The sequence below is a fragment of the Pyrus communis genome, chromosome 15 (genome assembly GCF_041283825.1).
Source record: "Pyrus communis isolate YQ-2024b chromosome 15, ASM4128382v1, whole genome shotgun sequence".
Lineage (NCBI taxonomy): Eukaryota > Viridiplantae > Streptophyta > Magnoliopsida > Rosales > Rosaceae > Pyrus > Pyrus communis.
Window position 1 is genome coordinate 21,289,417 of NC_142579.1, and position 17,987 is coordinate 21,307,403.

Genomic DNA, 17,987 nt, shown 5'->3' on the forward strand with positions numbered 1-17,987 from the left:
AAAACAAAACCGTGAGGAAATGGTAAGCCCAAAACGGAGAATATCGTGCTACGGTAGTGGAGTCGGGTCCGGGAAGTGGTCCCGCCCGGGCCGGGATGTGACAGTATCGAAGCCCTAAGCCCATAAAAGTACCCCCTTGAGCGAATTTTTTATTGTGAGTTCTCTTATATTATTCTCTACTCTCTGGTCATGTTTTCTTTGTATAATGTTCTTATTAGTCAAAGCCTATTGTCTCTGGTACTTCTTTTTTTAATATGAAGGTAGAAGTAGTTGCTTTGTCTAGTTACGAAGAGAAGGAGGAGAAGTTTAATGAGGAGGTAACCCCTTTACTATCAGAAGTTAAGTGGCACAGCGGCAGCTTCTGAGTTAAAAATGCAATGGGTGCAAAAATAAATTCACATATTGAATTGGGTTTATGGGGGCATATTAGGTATTAAATTTGGGTTTAAAGAGATATTAATAGTTTAGTTAAAAATCAAATGGGTGCAAAGAGTAAGTTGGGTGTATAAATAGGTTAGATGGGTTTAAATAAAATTTCCCTTGTAGCAAAACTTCTTTGGTCAAGCTTGCTTGGAAGGTGCTGACGAATGAAATATTTGGTGGGTGCAAGTTGTGAAACAAAAATATTTGAGAGATGAGCACTTGCTTACCACTAAAATACGGCAAACCCATTCTTTGGCCTAGAAAGAAATCCTTTCCTCTAGAAATATACTCCTCAAAGAATGAGATGGGTTGTGAGAAATGGTCAAAACATTATCCCTTTAAAAATTCAAGTGAAAACAAAGTTACGAGTTATGAGGTAGCTACCTAGCTATGTACATCCTCCTTAAAACAAAAGTAAAACTAAAACACGAAACCAATCCAAAAGCTTGATTCTACTTTCAACCATAAAAACTTGAAAACAATCATTAACATTAGTTTACTGGAAAACGGGGGTTTTGACCCCGGATGCTTACAAAGCCATAGCTCTCGTCTTGTGGAACATGCACATCTTCCTTCAATTAGTGCTCATTCAAATAATTAATTTAAACTGCTCATTTTATATTTCAGAGTAGTTTGATGTTATTTCCTATTTGCCAATCTTTCCTAGACTCTTAATCATAAATAGTTCATTTGAGTTACGTACGTACTTGATTCAGATTGAAAACATTACTAATAACCTAGTTGTTTTGCGGTACAGAACAGAACTTTCCAGGTTGCACTCCTAGGATTCTAGGTATCTATCTGTTTGGGCCTGAAATAAAGGTTTAGACCTAGAAAAAAATAACACGATTTGAGAGGCCATGATTCTCAGTCTAGTAATGATTATGCAAGCCACTTGACTCTCAGTCCAAAAGAGTGGACTAGGACTATTAAAGGATCAAACTCAAGCATGATTCGACCGACTCCCAATAGGAGTTGTACTTTTAAGGATCAAGCTCAACTGTGGCTTGGTCGAGTCCTAACCAAAGTAAAATTGTTAAGGATAGTAGGTTCTAGTAAGATTTGAATTATTCTAAGGATCATAATTTATATTTGATCAGATGAGGATGAATCAAGTGCATATAGGGACCAGGTTTATAATCCTGATTAAAGTCAAATAAGTTGAGATTGGATAGAGATTGAATATCGGCTAAGGAAGGCTAAAGAAGGAATATCCAGGTAAATTCCGAGTAGGCACATCCTCATCAAGACTCTGCATCGACATATTTGTTTATTACGAAGCACATCTTTATAAATAGAAGAGGTTCTGCAATGTGAAGTCCCCTTCAACTCAACAAACAACTCAAAAATGCTCCACGTGAAAACCTTCGCTCTACGTGAAACATTTCTCACACCCTTGAGAAAATTCTAATTATCATAACCCTCCCATCAACACACATTCAGTTTGGATAAGTAGACAACATTATTTTGACAATTGGCGGCATCTTCCGTGTGGATAAGTAAATAGGACTAGAGCCGTACAACCAGACCATTCAAGAACACCTTAAGTTTGGACAAGTACAGTATGGTCAGTTGGTTATCTATCCAAGTCTTGGTCTGTGAAGAGTTCTCAATTCTTTCGCCTAAAGAGGTCACTTCATTAGTTGCTCAGCAAAGTGAAGTGCTCTATGATCGGTTACTCTCAGGTGCACTTCATAGTTTAGCATTTTGATGGCCAACTGCGTTCATTATAAAATTACTCATCTCCCTTGGGTACCTTTGCCCTTTAACCTACTACTGGCTCGGCGCACTTCTATTCTCACAAATATAGTTGAAGCAGCCAAACTCAGTGCATAAGATCCCAAAATTCGTAGTGAATTAGGCAACCTTGTCTTTAGGTTCTAGAACCCGGGCCAAGGTGTGTTCCTTCCTCGGCCATTATCAATAGGATGTGCAAAAGTCAGGCACCACCATCAACATATCTATTCTACTAGGCCGATTGAGCTCTGCCTCGAGTTGGCACACCCATATCCACAAAAATAGACGTAATTAGCTTATTAGTTACTAGACATGCGCCACATAAACTTTGTATGGAATAATATAGCACAAAGGCACATAAAAACATAATATAATATGATTTTGCATCAGTTAATATGACTAATGACCGATTAAAAATATATAATTTACAGTTTGGTTGGTGAGAAATTGCAGGTATCGAATATATTTGAATTTTGTTCAATTGGCTTGGAATTATTGTGAATTGATTATTTGTCTATTTGACAATTATTCAATGTGCATAGCTTTCATCCTAAAAAAACTTGACAGATAAATTGAAATGCTTTTATGACTTGAAATGGCTTCATTTGCAGCCGCGTGATCTGGCCCTCCAATTTCCGACATGTTTTGCATCATGTGGATTAATTGTTGCAGGTGCATCATACCGCGCTACACTAAAGCAGAGCCATCTCACGAGCCCAACCAGATTGAATGTGGCGTAGCCCATGCATAGATTAGTGCTAGCCCGTCCCTACAAACGTGGCTACAGTTGGCAAGCTCTTAGGAATTGGTCTTGGAATTTTTTTCTTGGAGATTCTCTTCGGCCCTCCATTGGAGATTTGTTTTGGGTAGAAATGGGCCGTTTTAGGCCATTTGGCACTCCATTAAAGTTGACGTAAGGGTTTTTCTCCATTGGTGCAACATATCTATTTTGTTGATATTTGTGTTACAATTTCAATACTTAACAATGTCATCCCTTGCAATGTAATGAAGCACTTAAACTATCAGATCAACTTACTTTAAAAAGAATATATATATATATATGTATATGGGTTAGAATCGGAGTATACACATTTTGTAAGGTTTACTCGGTACTTTAAAAGGAAAAAAAAAAAAAACATAGTTTGAAGAAGATGGAGATATTTTTAAAGAAAAATATTGCCGAGTTCAAATGGATGGGCAGTGTTAAGTGATAATCAATAAGCAAGAATCATGTGTACAGAAATACGGCGACTATGATGGGTGGCTTTCATTCCGTTTACGTGGTCTACAAAGGAAAATTGTTAGGGAGATCATATTTTGGTAGATCATATTGTACCAAACTCTTTTGGTCGTTCCGCTTATGTTGTTTCTATAAGGAGAATACTAGAAGACCACATTTTAGTATACTATATTATAACAGTTTTTCTAATAAGGATGAGACCAACTTATGTTGGTTTAGAGAGTTGCTACAATATAGTCAACTAAGATGTAGTCTCCTTAACATCGAAAAAAATATTCTATTGGAGAACAATTCAGAAAATAAATAAAATAACAGAAATTGAAATACTAATTCTTTATTAATGAAGTATACTTGCAATACAGAATGAAATAACAGAAATAAATACAGTAATTAAATTGATACTAACTTGGTTGAATCACAGATGGAGGCTAGTTGAAAAGCTATGTACTTCGAACAGTATTTCCATCATGCTCTTGTGCTTGTGGTTCTACGATGTCTGCTCGACCAGGATACAACTATCTAATTCTACAACCTACACTAGATTATAGAATTCTGGCGAATTGCTTTGTGTGTTTACTCTCTGTAAGGTTTTGTATGGGAGAGATGGGAAAAAGAAAAGATGATATACGATGGAAATGAGGCTTCATTTATATAGGCTCTTTCATACCTTTTGGATGTATTTGAAAACTTAATTCAAAATTAAAATTAATGAACTCTGATCAATTTTAACTTCTTAGGCCCCAAGTGCCCTTGTCTTGATTAATTAATACTAGCATTTGCCTATACACTATGTGCGTATGAACACATTTTTTTAGAAAATGAGAAGGAGAGAGGGAGAGAGAGGGAGAGTGAGAGAACATGGGGGGAGTGGGAGGTTTTTGTTTTTGGTTTTTTATTTATTTTTATTTTTATTAATATTGGAGGTATTTTAACATCATCTGTAGGTGAGGTTTCAATAAAAACAGTAAAATTTGGACCTGTAAAATTACATTATTGCCCATCATTTTTTTTGTGTGATAGATGACCAATTTGTCTTTTCACCATCTTTTAGTTGACAATGAAGGTTTTATTAATTAGTAGAGATTAATTAATATTAATTTGTGCTATAATCATCAAACCTAATCCACACAATTGGTGACCCAAACCTCAATCCTCATTCCAAATGGTGCAATACCTAATCACTAACAAAGGTGACTAACCTAATATAAGGACCTCAAGTTCCCTTGAGTTCCACGATGTGGGACTATAGGAGCTCAAAACTCCAACATATTCAATGGCCCTTAAAATCATAAACTGCCATTTTTTCCTTGGTTGAGTACTCACTTTTGAGGTTTAAAACCAATTCAAATTACTGCATGAATTAATTTCATTTTATTAGTTTTTAATATTTATTTGATTTTCACACCCACCTGTGTTCGAGTGTGTCAATGTATACGTTTGCTACAATCATGGGATGACCTAGTGGTTGATGACGAATTTCAAGCTCATATTTTATACGGTACATTCTAAGTTTGATTCCTGGCGTTGGTGAATCACATGATGGTGGCCAAGGGGAGGTTAAAATATCTCTATGAGTCTTCCCGGCCTCTGAAATAGTGGGTTATCGTGGCAGAGCCACCAACTATTCCCCTAACTTAAAAAAAGATGTCTATGTTCGTGTGCAAGACGAGTCAACATGCAATTGAAAATTCCATTACAGTAAAACTTCTATGTAGCATACCCTATATCCTAAATTTTGTAAACTAAATGACGTGAAAGTTGATAATTAGATTATTACTTAAGTGTTAATGGATATGCTCATTCCTATTAGTAACATATCATTTAGTTTACAATTTTTTTTTCTACAAATTTAATTAGTCTCTCTAACATTAGCATTAGGATAAGCCTAACTTTCCTGGCTATGAAAAATAATCTCCCCCACTATCCCGTACCTGAGGAGGAGCCGAATGATTGTATAAAATAGTTTAGCAGTACTATTTTGGCATGCTTTTGTATGATCGCCTAATTGAATAGTTGCTTTGTTACAGGCCTCAAAAGTGAGTGTAGGACTTATATATTAAACTTATATAGAAATAAATTTTTTTTATAGAGGATTGGAAAATTTGAGTGTGATGCTAATGTATATATTGAAATCACATTAATATAATAGTACCTTTATAATTATCAAACTCAAACTGCATGATTCTAATATATATATATATATATATATATATATATATATATGTATCACACTCACTTAAATTACAACACAAAACCTTTTTTTGTTACTTGTCACACAACCGTTCATCTTCCAACATTTTTCATACCTGAAGAGAGGACATAATAATATTCTTAAACGTCGACAAAAGTTTCTGCCCCGCAGCTCACTTCTAATATAGAGCATTCAACCTTACAAGTTCTGGTTAAGTGTGCTTAAACAATATTAATTATTGTTAATCACAACGATAAAGTAGAATGCCCCCAACTTTGGGCGTATTTATTTAATAACTACGTCAGCAACCAAAATCAAACTTCCACTTGGAGCAGTCTCAACTTGCAAGGGGTCTTGGGACACCTTTAAATGGTGCAAAAATGGCTGTGGAGTGTCATCGTAGTAATTTAAAATTGCAGGTGAAGTGATATTTTATGCACATATCTAAGAGGATCTAGCAACCTCGAACCATACTCGTTCAATTTCGTATAAACTATGTGTGAACAGAGAGTGACAGGCTCAAATAATATGGGAACCAACGACTGTAGGAGCTCCACGAGTCAATTTTCTTTGCTCTGGAAGACGAGTAGTTGGGATTTAAAACTTTGAAATGAAGAAAGAAAGGGACAACGGGGGGGGGGGGACACTTCATAATCTAAAAGTATAAAACATAAGCATTCATCATATATGTTTTTATTTTTTAAGATCATTTTATATGGGTTTTAATCCATTCCTACCCCCACTAATAAATGGAAAGGGATATTTCACTTCAGAGTTGAGGTCAAAATATATTTTTGATTCTGGAATTAAGTTAAGTGACAGTTGAAAAGAAAAAAAAAAAAAATCTATTTACCTATGAAAATAAAGTGACTATTGACTTATGATGATGAAATACAAAATTACTTATTAGCCCTAAACCGAATTTCTTATAATGAAAACTATGTATTTATACAACTAAATATTCAATGTGTAAATTAAATATGTAGTTGTATAAATACAAAACACTAGTGAGGTTTAGTAACTTTACATGATCAAATTTATTCTTGTTTGTACATGTTTATCTTGAATATCAACTTCCAGAGTGAGATAAATTTTGCAGAACTTGAGCTACAGATGGTTCATTTCATAACCATCTCATTTTCTGGTTCACAAGTTTACTAAAATGAGCAATCTTTTATGTCTATTAAACAAGAGTGTTACTATTATCATCCTAAGAGTATCTTCAAATGAGCTGTCAAATTTTAAATAACAAATCAATATTTAATGGCTTATATGACAATTCTACATTTTGTACAATTTTTGCTCCACCGATGTGTTGAATAATAATGTTATTCTATACTTTTTTTCATCTCTTTGTGGGGTCCAATTATTGAAATAACTAATCAAATACTTGGAATATACAACAACATTTATTATATATTGCATCACATCTATTAAAAATCATTAAATGAATTTGACTGTCAAATTTGACAGCAAAAGTCTGTCTTCAATTGCCTTAGCGCCATGTAAGAAATTGAAGGCCCTGTTGGATAGAGTTTGCTGCCATTTTTTACTGTCCTATGTCTGTGTAGTAGTTTTGACATCTCATTTGGAGATACTCTAATGCCTTATTTTTGGCTTATTAATTGACATTCACCATGAAGCTGCCTTTTAGTCTCAATTTACCTCCTGAAACTCATTTTGTCTCACCTTACCCCTGAAATTGACACTTTTAACTCTTTTTAGTCTCACTTCACCTTATTCCATTAAAGAAATGTTAAATTTAAGGGTATTTTGAACATTTTATTTTATTTTTATAAATCTATTTACTCTAGCCTACGTACTAAACAATCTCAATACCATTTTTGACGACTCTTATTCAAACCCATGAATGGGTCTTTTTTAAAATAAATTATTCGATCACTATAAAAGTTCATGGCAACAAAACCATTAAAACCAAAATAAAGGTTACAACTTTGTTCCTAGAGTCATTTCATTTGCTAGGCATCCATGTACTGGCTCAACGGAAACTTTGTAATTGAAAAGTACTTAATAAAACATAAATGATGTGCTCAAGTTTGATCTGGGATCTCGGAGTCTAGAGGGAGCAAGGGGAGAGGAGTTACAATCGGCTAGGCAATGACCATATTCTAAAATTATAAGCGGACAAGAAAGGAAATAGAATAGAAGGTTGGCAGTGAGCGGAGGCTAGAGTCATCAGATTTACTCGCCATGCAAAGGGCATTTTCGAGATAAAATGAAAGGGAAAAGCGTACGACTACCTTTTCATTTTCTTATGAGGATAATAAGAGAGGTGTGAAGGTAAGAAAAATGAGTAGGTGTGAAAGTTTCCTTAAATAATTTGATACGATTGGCTTTAAAAAGTAAAAAAACCAAAAAACAAAAAATATTGAAGACTTACTTCCACATGTCAATTGACACAATAAATCCACTGTAGCTTGGCCCATTTCGAAACACTAATGGCACAATTATGTACGGGTAATTGGAATAAAAAAGTAGAATTGAATTTTTGATTGCATGATATTCTAGTGTTTACCAAATAATGGGAAATAAAAAAAATTGGTATGATGTATGCATTTTGGAATCTAACTCTAAAATTTAGGGAATTGAATTCCGGGTTGTTAGGGCAATCAGAATGCATTTTTTCTCCCCATTATCCCCTCACTTGTTTTTAAATTCTAAGATTGCCCTTTACATTAAACTTACTCTAAATTTTTGTTCTTTCAGCCAAAAAAGAAAAAAATAAAAAAAAGAAAAAAGAAAAAGAAAAAGAATTAAAAATTTTCTCACAAAAAAATAAAATAAATTTTTGTGGCCTATATTTAACTGACAAGGAGATAGAGCTAGCAACACAGAGAGAGAATAGGGAGAGATATATGTTTGTAGGGTTGTGTAGAGGATGTGTTATTCCTCCTAAGCAATGCCTATATTGATAGTAATAAGGGAGGGAAGAAATCCTTCTCCTCCAAGGAATACAAGTCCTAACAGGGAAGAATAACTAGAATAAAATCTAATCTAGGATTTACACAATCACACTTAAATAAGAAGTTTATAACACTCCCCCTTGAGTGTGCAAATATTCAAGTAGATTCGGCATCATGTAGAGTTGAGGAAGTCGACTCATCGACACTAATTCTGGGAACACGCTAATCTCAAAGTAAAGTAGAAACTTGCATATGGAACTAAGTCTCACAAAAAACCCTATGGCTATGGTAAAACCCGAGTAGGGAAACAATCCATAGTCTAAGAAAAAATGCTTGAGAAATGCAAAGTAAAATGAAACGTCCACGGAACATCATCAGGGATATAATCAACCTAAGGTGGGTGCCTCGTCAAAACCTCGTTAGGTAGCAAAAACCCAGTGGGAAAAATGCTTTTAATCATAGGGAAAAAGAGTACATTAAGATCAAGCAAGTATACTTCAGGATACTCCTCCTGAGTTTAACATAATTACAAAGAGAACTAACAATGTTACAACTCAAAAAGTTTATGCATACCAATTCCTTGAACAAGCTTCTGAAAATCACCTTCGGTAGTGATTTGGTGAAGAGGTCGACCAAATTGTCTTGTAAATGGATTTGCGTGACTTCAATCTTCTGATGCTCTTGTTGTTGATGTGAGAAGAAGGACTTCGACGCAATTTGATGTTACCCTTCTTGAGCTATTCGATGCATGCTGCGTTATCTTCATAGATCGTTGGGACGTCAACGATAGGTGAAGATCGCAGGAGCTTTGAATATGGCCCACAACTACTCTCAGCCAAAAGCATTCACGAGTTGCTTCATGTAAGGCGAGAATTTTAGCATGGTTAGACGAAAAGGCAACTAAGGTCTATTTAGTTGACCTCTAAGAGATTGCGTGCCTCCAACGGTAAAAACATAACTCGTTTGAAAGTGAGCCTTATGCGGATCAGATAAGTATCTTGTGTTGACATAACCAACAAGGTGAGAATCAACTCGAGATAAGAGGATACGACATCAGTCGATGATTTGTTGGGATAAAACAAGCCCAGATTCGTGGTACCCTTAAAGAACCAGAAAATGTCTTTAACGCCAGCCCAATGTCTACGTGTTGGTCCATTACTATATCTTGCCAAAAGATTAATAGCGAAGGAGATGTTGGGTCTAGTGCATTAAACTAGGTACAATAAAGCACCTATCGCACTTAGATAAGAAACTTCAGGCTCCAAAATCTCTTCATTATCCTCATTCGGACGGAATGGATCTCGTTTTGCATTTAGCGATCGAACGACCATATAAGTACTTGAAGGCTTCACTTTATCTTTGTTAAAGTGGTGCAACACCTTTTGGGTGTAGTTCGATTGATGTACTAAGATTCCATCCAAACGGAGCTCTATCTCAAAACTGAGATAATGTAATATCCCACATCGCATATGGGAGTGGATCATGTAGGCCTTATATGTATATTTCCATCTTTACCAGACACGAGGCCTTTTGGGAGCTTACTGGCTTCGGAGTTCATCGGAACTCTGAAGTTAAGCGAGTTCATGTGAGAGCAATCCGAGGATGGGTGACCCACTGGGAAGTTCTCGTGTGAGTTCCCAGAAACAAAACCATAAGGGCGTGGTCAGGGTCCAAAGTGGATAATATCGTGCTACGGTGGAGTCAAGCTCGGGATGTGGTATGGGCCTGGACTGGGATGTGGCAATTTGGTATCAAAGGCAATCCCTGGTCGGATGTGTGTCGACAAGGACATCGGGCCTCTAAGGAGGTGGATTATAACATCTCACATCGCCCAGGCGAGTGGATCCTTTAAGCCATATATGTATATTCCCATCTCTACCTAACACGAGGCCTTTAGGAGCTCACTGGCTTCGAAGTTCATGAAAACTCGTAAGTTAAACGAGTTCACGTGAAAGCAATCTTAGGATGGGTGACCCACTGGGAAGTTCTCATGTGAGTTCCCAGAAACAAAACCGTAAGGGAGTGGTCGGGGTCCAAAGCGGACAATATCATGCTACGGTGAAGTCGAGCCTGGGATGTGGTGGGGGCCTAGGTCAGGATGTGACATACAGTATCAAGTCTTTCCTAAATCTTTCATCTCAAATTCTGACTTCAGTGCACGACAGTTCTCTCGAGCTCTTTAGGAGTTCCAATAAGGTTTATGTCGTTGACATAAACTGCAACAATCGCAAAACTGGTATGTGACTTCTTAGTGAACACACAAGGGCATAGTTCATTGTACATATATCCCTAACTAGTCAAATACTTACTCAAACGGTTATACCACATTCTTCCAGATTGCTTCAAATCATAGAGTAAACGCCTCAGCTGAATTGAAAGCCTATTCTGGGGTTTGGAAATATTTGATCCAATCAATGTAAGTCATTCGGGAACTTTCATATATATTTTCATATCAAAACCCTTATAAAGATACGCAGTTACTACGTCCATCGGCTGCATACTCAGTTTTTTGGAAACTACTAAACTAATAAGGTAGTGAAAAGTAATCATATCCATAACGGGCAAATAAGTCATAGTCAATCCTGGGGTGTTGTGAGAAGCCTTGCGCAACAAGATGAGCTTTGTAACGCATAATTTTTTTATTCTCATTACGTTTTCGAACGAAACGCACTTGTAGCTAACAGGCTTCACATGTGGAGGAATAAGAGCTACAGGTCTAAACACCTTACATTTCGCAAGCGATTCAAGTTCGATTTGAATTGCTTGTTTCCACTTTGACCAATCGGTTCTATGCTGACATTCATCAATTAAACGGGGTTCAATGTCATCGCTCAACATGATCTTAGTAGTTACTGCATATATTAATGCATCGTCGACGATCATCTCATTTATACACCAAACATCATCCAAGCTAGCATAATGGATTGAAATCTCACAATTCTCGGGAGGTGGATTTGTTTCTTAAAGGATGCTTCCGTAATCTAGAAGTCCGTCACACATTTGGTACATCCATCTTTGTAAGCACATTCATAGCTGGAATATGTGATCTTGTCACTAACGCTAGATCCATGAAAGCATCTGGCATGCTCTAAGTTACGCTATGAAGATTTAATATACGTTGCACTTCAGTTTCAGACTGAGTGGTGTGGAGAACTAAATGAGACAAAGTGGGAGTCATCCACGATAATTCGCGTCGTTCTTTAGGAACAGTGATTTTCTTATCTCCTCCTAACGATATGAAGATTGCCTTATAAAAGTGACAATCCATGAAACGAGTGGTAAACAGATCGCCTATCAAAGGTTCTAAGTAACAAATGATTGAAGGAGAATCATATCCGAGATAGAATCCCATCATTCGCTAAGGCCCCATTTTTATATGTAAGGGTGGCAAAATCGACACATAAACCGCACAACCAAAAACTCATAGATACAATATGTTGAGTTTGTGTTCGGTAACTAACTGAAGGGCACTATATGGTTGGGTCATAACAAGTCTTAGGTGGACCAACATGGCTGCATGTAATATTACATGGCCTTAAGCAACGATCGGAAACTTGGTACGTATGACCAATAATCGAGCAATCATTTCTAAGCGCTTAATGAATGTCTCTGCCAGGCCATTCTGGTGTGAACATAGGGCACTAGATGTTCAACTTCAACCCTAACAGACATGTAATAGTCATCAAAATTAAGGTGATGAACCCTGAGCTTGATAATTAGGGTGGTGAACCCTGAGCTTGATAACCTAGCCAACAGTTTAGAGAATACAGTGTTCCTTGTGGACAATAAGCATATGTGTGACCAACATATGAAGTCATTAACCAAAACCATTAGATATCTAAATGGTCCGCATGGAGGGTGAATCGGTCCACAAATGTCCCCATGAATCTTTTGTAGAGAAATAAGAGGATTCGAACAAATCTTGTCATAAGAAGGCTTAATAATAAGTTTTCCCATTGAGCAGGTTTGACATGCAATTCCTTGAATCGAACCTAAACTTCAGGTTAGTGAATGCCCGTGTGATGATTTGAGGATACGGCGCATCATTGTTTGTCCAGGATGTCCCAAACGATCATGCCAAAGTGTAATTTTATGCGTGGTCTTAGAGGTAGAGCCAGCCACATAATGGCTTTCTATAGGGCATATGATCGTGGCATACAAACCACTCGGGATACGCTCCATCTTCTCTGGAATACTGGCCATATTTGTAGGAAGTGATGTGCAGAAATTCAACTCCATTTTCTACATCAGCAGTGTGGTAATTATTATATCTAATGTCATTGAAACTCAACAACATTATTTCGGAACCTAGAGAATAGACTGCATCAGTAATGGTCAAGATTGTACCATTGGACAATGTTGTATGTCCCTTGTCGTATCCTTCGATTAGGTTGGATAGTCTTGAGAAAGTTGTAAAATGTGCATTATTAGGTATGAAGTTAGTGAAATAGATGCGTTTACACAAAACTATGTGTGTGGTTGCACTATCTGCTAAACAACTAACTTTCTTATTAATCATACCTAGAAATAAAAATTAATGTGAATCGGCACTTGCATAAAGGTTCTAAAAACAAATATCCTTTCAAAATAATTTAACTATTCAAGGGTAGTAATTAATTAAAAACTTAATATCCAAAAAAAAACCAACAAATAATCCAAATATAAAGGAAAATTGTGCAAAATTAAACCAAAAACAAAGGCGGGGGCGGGGGGGGGGGGGGGGGGGAGGGTTCGACCACTAGTGGAATTCGTCCCCATTATTCCAAATTTCAACTAAAAATAGTTTATGTCTAAGATTATAATCTTCTATGAGCGTGGTATCCTTCTGAAAGTTAGAAACTTCCATCTTGGTACTCTCCGGTTCATCCACTTGCATAAAGTTTGATTCAAACTTTTTACGACAAGAATGATATTCATCTACAACCTTCTGGGGAGCACGGCAAACACAGGACCAATGGTCCTTTGAACCATAGCGATAATGCATGTCTACATTCCATGGTTTCAGGTGCTTTGCCTTTATTCTTGAAGTTTGAGACCTTGGGAGTGAGGTTAGGGCACTTCTGGGCTCAGTTTTCTCCCTTAGATGGGCCTTGGCTCTGTTGACCTTGACGAGGTGGCTTCTACCACCCCCATGTTGGCATTTTGGCTGTTAGTTTATGTTGTAATATGTTTCAGGCACAACAATCGCCCCCAGTAGGTCAAGCTTGATGATTTTTCATCAACAACTGATTATGTTTTTCAGCAAGAAGTAAAACAGAGCTCAAATCCGAAAACTTAGTGAACTTCTAACCCTTATATTGTTGATGCAGGACAACATTAGTAACAGAGAAGGTCGAATATGTCTTATGTAGGAGATCATCTTCGGTCAAGTTCTCGTCACAAAACTTAGGAAGTGATTGGATTCCACGAACTTCATAATTATATTCATTGACAGACTTAAAGTGTTTGAAGCGCAAATGCTGCCAGTCATGTCTTACTTCAAGCAAGAAGACATCCTTTTAGTGATCAAATCGATCAACCAAAGCGATCCAAAGTGCTCGTGGATTTTCCTCAGCAAGGTACTCAGTTTGTAGTGCATCATGAATGTGGCTTCGGATGAAGATCATGGCAGTGGCTTTCTCAGCTTTGCCAATCGGGTTATCCGTCTCATCTTCAACGGCAAGACATAAATTCTTGGCAGTAAGGTGGAGCTTCACATCTTGGACCCATTTGAGGTAGGTTTTTCCAGAAACCTCTAAAGCGGTGAAGTCGAGTTTGTTCAAATTCGACATGTCCCTATCACAAAATAAATGGACAAGAATGTGGTTAGTGTAATGGAGAAAAAAATCAATTTATTCACAAAGGAGTAGAACATTCAGGTTCTAATAGACATTTATTGGTTTAAATTTACTTGAAAAGGTTTCGGGTTTTCATGGGTGATGTTTTTAAAGGAAAACTTCAGGTTTTCAAACAAGGCATGTTTCTAGAAACTTTAAGTTTCGAAAGAATTATGAATCTTCAGGTTCAGATGTTCTTGGGGACAAACACAAATACACACACACACACACACACACACACAAAAATGTGCAACAATAAATATGCAAATAAATCTTCAGGTCTACAATTATAATTGAATTAATTATTTCAACTTCAGGCAAAAATTAAAGTTTGAGTGAAAAATTATATAACCATAAGGCCTAAAAAAAAAAAGCAATTAAGCTTAGGGCCCAAAAACAAGGACCAAAAACCCATGGACGGGTTGAGCAAATTGGTACCCTGGTCTCGACCAAAAATTTTAAGCTAGGTTGGGCTCTGGCCTGGCATGCAGACAAGCCAAACATCACAAAATAAATGGGTTGTAGGCGCAAACCTAAAAATAGAGGCCTATGAAGGGCTTTGATCTGGTGTGATATGCACACGAATACATTAGTGCGTAGGCTAGGATCTAATGCAACACTGGCACAAATACACCAACGTCTAGGGGTGGGATCTGGTGCAATGCGAAGTATGAAGGAGACACCAAAGCCTACTTAGGCTGGTGTCATTCGCGGGCATGAGTCTAGACCAGCCCAATAGACTGTTTAGATTTAGGCCGTGGCAGTAAAGGTAACCAGCAAGCCCAAAACAGTATTATGCGATGGAGGCCCAAGGGTCTAAGGCCCAGTAGGGCTAGGGTCGAGAAATCCAGAACACCTCAGTAGGCTGGATGTGGGATTCGAACCAGAAAAATCTCCGGCTTCGCCTCAGGTAACTTCCATCGGTTGGTTACGGCACGGCGATGCATGGAGGCTTGATTGAAACCCTAGTTTTGGACGGAAACCTAAGTTTCAACATTGGTGCTTATCAGATTTTTCGAGAAACCAATAGTCTCTGATGATGGTTGGGTCCCAAAAACATGACTGCAGGTTATGATGTCCCAGAGAGACGGCGGTGAGGTCGTCGCTGACTACAAGCAGAGGCTGGGTTCGTGGGTTCAATGCCAAAAGGCATCGTCTTCTTAGATGGAGCATTGGGGGTTTTACTTCAGTGCATCGCAATTCAAGAACGCTTGCATGAGCTCAGGTTTTGAATTTGACAAACCCTAAATTTTATTTTATTTTATTTCAATTTCCAGATTAATTTAATGCATATTCAATTAAATAATTTAATGCATGGACATATAATTGATGCAATTTATGGCAATATCAAATTCACATAATTCAACAATAATGGATATAATGTATACATAATTTAAGTAGAATCTAAAATTCGGAAAACATAAAGTTGGGTCATGTGTTATTATGAACGTTCATGCTATCAGGGCTGCAAAAATATCAAGATAAAAACTGTTGTTTTGAAAGAACTTGATTGCGTGATGATATTGATGAACTGGTTTGATGCAGAAAGGCTTCCATGTCAAATTCCTAAGCTCAACTATAGGAGCGTGCTGATAACATGTTGTGGCTTATATTTAACTATCAGGGAGATAGGGCCGACGACATAAATAGAGAATAGGGAGAGAGATGTGTTTGTAGGGTTGTGTAGAGGATGTGTTATTCCTCCTACACAGTACCTTTATTTATAGTAATAAGGGAGGGAAGAAATCCTTGTCTTCCAAGGAATACAAGTCCTAATATGGAAGAATAACTAGAATAAAATCTAATCTAGAATTTACACAATCACACTTAAATAAGAAGTTTATAATATAAATTAAATTTTATAAAAAAAAAAACTAAAAAAAAAAAGCATATAAAATAAATTACGAGAATATGAGCATTTTAGTAATTATATTTATTTTTATTCTAATTCATGTGAATTAGTAAACAGCTCATATGGTTCAGTACTATTTTTACATCGATTCTTGAAAATTTTAGTAAACAATTTTAATAGGAATTTGATTTTGATTTTACCCTATTCAACATTTTTCTCAATTCAATTTCAACTCAATTCAATTCCTCTCAGTCTGATGATGGAGTGTAAACGAGCCACGAAACAATAAAGATTATGTCCTATGGATTCGTCCACCACAACAGAGCCCCCAAATCCATCATTTTTAACGGCCCAAAGCTTTTTCTAATGGAGTTTTATTTGAAGACGACCCATAAGTGTTCTTCCCTTCAGTTTCAAGTTTTAAATTACCCCTTGCTCCTCAGGATTTGTGCATATAACGAAGCACAATATTTCTTAATCTCAAAGCTCTTCCCTCTTGGTCTTGGATTTCACGGTAGTAGTTATCTATGAAATTATGTTCATTAGGATATCCAGAACCATTCAAAAGGAATTGTATTTCTTCTTTTTACATGTTTTCTTTGTTTAATATTGGAAACTAGAAATTAAAATTGAGATTTTAACTGGATTAGAGTTCATTTTTAACAACCATAAAATGAGTTTTTTTTATTCTACAGTGGACTGCTGAGACATTTTCCAAATGGAGGGAAAGAAAAGGAACATGGGACTTTTGAATTTTCATTCGGTGTCATTAACGCACGGAACGAAGAGTAATAAGAAGTGCAATTGGAGCAATATTGGAAATGGCAATTCAGGGAGTTGAAAATAAGCATAGATCTAGAGAATCTTTGGTGCAACAACATGGACCAGTTTGATTTGTGGGGTGGTGATTTAGTGGTAGTGGAGGGCAAGCCAAAGTTTTAACACAAGAAAGTCGAAGTTATATTTTACACGAACATTGCCAAAGATCATGGGGGTTTAACCATATTTGGTGGAGTAGGTGAATGTACCCCTCAGATGCTTCAACTGTCGATTATGGATTATTGAGCAGTATTTACTTGGGATTGTAGTTTAATTGGTCAGAGCACCACCCTGTCAAGGCGTTCAAACTTTTCCTGGGAGTATGGCATGAGTTACTTCAGTGTAATAGAAAACAAACTCTTTATTTTTGTTAATTTTTTTGAAGTAGGCCCAATTTGTAGTGTAGTTAATAGTGTTAATTGACATGTGGAAACAACTCTGAAGAGACTTGCTTTCCCGCTAGAATTTCCCAAAAACTATAGTTTGCTCTATGATGATTTTATGATGTGGTCCTTATTTAGTTTTAAAAGTATGAAGACATTTTAAAAATATAAAGGGCTAAAATCTATCCCAACGAGAAATTAAAAATCCATCATAAGAATTCACAACCAGAAAGTTCGTGAGAATTATTGAAGGGAATTTTATATAAGAATTATTTGGCGGATTTGAAGTATGTCCAAAGTCAGACTTAAAACTAATAAATTGTTGAGTGCGTTATGTTTAGCTCCTTTAATTGGAGATTGTATATGAATATGGTCTGATCCTAAAATGTAATTTCTTGAAGGGCTATAAATCCGAGTGAGGCTATGTTTAGCCCTTTCGGTTGGAGATAGCCTTAATTTAACTTAATTCCACAATGTTAACCTAGCTATAATCACGGATGGATCTACATACAATCCTGTGTATGTAATGTTCCCCATTTCCATTATTGTTATATAAAAGAAATTGTATAATATTCATTTGGTAGATAAATTTTTTAGTCTGA